General features: G+C 24.2%; 1 annotated feature.

Annotated features, from left to right (window-relative positions):
• Positions 1-352: 352 nt before the first annotated feature.
• Positions 353-393: a microsatellite.
• The last annotated feature ends 1240 nt before the right edge of the window (positions 394-1633 follow it).

Here is a 1633-nt window from a genome sequence, read left to right on the forward strand (position 1 = left end):
AACCGTGTCAGACGTAGATTCAGAGGATAAAGAAGTATGGTAAAAATCGGATTCGGTTCTGACAAAGCAACTAGACATTTACTCCCCAATGGGTTTAAAAAATTCTTAGTTTCTAACTTATAAGACCTCGAAGTTCTTTTAATGAACAATAGATAATATTGTGGAGAAATTGCACACAATGTATCAGCTAGAGTCAAGGCATAAATCGTTAAAAGATCAGCTGAACTTGGAGTTAGATTAACTAATGGAAACTCTAGATTAAGAAAAGAAGAAAAATAATGAGATTTGTTTTTTTATAATAAGAATAAATAAATATATAAAAAAAGAAAAGAAGTTTTTAATAAATTCTGTAATTTTGTATTTTTATTGTTGTTTTATTTTTATTTATTTTTTTCTGTGCAGAATTATTTAAATTTATTTAATTTTTTTATTTTATTTTTAATACTAATTATATATAATTAATAATTTTTTTTTTGTTAAAAAAATATATTATTTCTCAATTTAATAATATATATATATTAAATATAAAACAAAATACTTCCTTAAAAAAAAAAAAAAATACACAACAACAACAACAAAATAGACAAAATAGTATTTCTTAAAAAAAAAAAAAAACACTAAAATTATAATTTTTTTTGTTTAAAAAAAAATATTATTTTTTTATGAAAAATTTAAATTAATTTTAAAAAATTAAAAATTTTCAATTTTTTATTCTAAAAAACCAAAATGGGAAATGCATAAAAAAATTCACAATAAGAATAATACAATTCATAAAAAGACAATAAACTATACATATTTGGTGTAAATAAATAAACCCACGAAAAACAAATTATAACCTTCGACCCAAAATCAAATAAATTTAATAAATAAATACCTCCAAAAGGTTTAAAAATATACAATTACACATCTTCTATAAGATTGTTTAATCAAATTTATATATCTGGAGGTGTAAATACATCCCTAACATATATAAGTGATTAATTTGTAGAATATAATCCATATACAAATTCATATAATGATCTTCCTAATATGCTCCATAAAAGATATGCGCATGAAATAATTTATATAAAAGGCAAAATGTATGCTATAGGAGGAAGAACATGTGGGGAAGGGATAAACGGGTTTCTATAAGAGTGCGAAAGGTTCGATTTTTTAAGACGAAAATGGGAAAAAATAAGTCCTTTATAAATACCTAGATGTGCTTTTTAGACTTTTATCTATATGGATTAAATATATGTTTGTGGAGGGTATAATTGCAATAAATAAAGGAGTACTGCTATTGAGAAGTATAGTGAAGAAAAAAATATATGGGAAAGCATTTAAATGAGTCTTTAAGTAGGTTTGGAAGGGTTTTGTTTGGCTGTAAAAGAGGGTAGTTTTGACGAGTTTTTTATTTTTGGGGGAAATTCAAGGGTTGGGGCAAGTAGGGAGATTTTCGTATGTAATTTAAAGGAATAAAAATGTGAAAAACTAGAAAAAAATTGTCTAAATTAAGGAAGGGTTTTGGCTAAAAGTGTAATAAGTAATAATGGGGAAATTTATATTATTGGAGGAGGGGATTTTCAGGAATAAAGGGAGCTTTTTGTTGAAAAAGTAGGTTTTAGGTGGATTAAGAGATATAGTTTTAGGGGAT

This window comes from Ichthyophthirius multifiliis, assembly GCF_000220395.1.
Source record: "Ichthyophthirius multifiliis unplaced genomic scaffold scaff_1120509249614, whole genome shotgun sequence".
In the NCBI taxonomy this organism is placed as follows: domain Eukaryota; phylum Ciliophora; class Oligohymenophorea; order Hymenostomatida; genus Ichthyophthirius; species Ichthyophthirius multifiliis.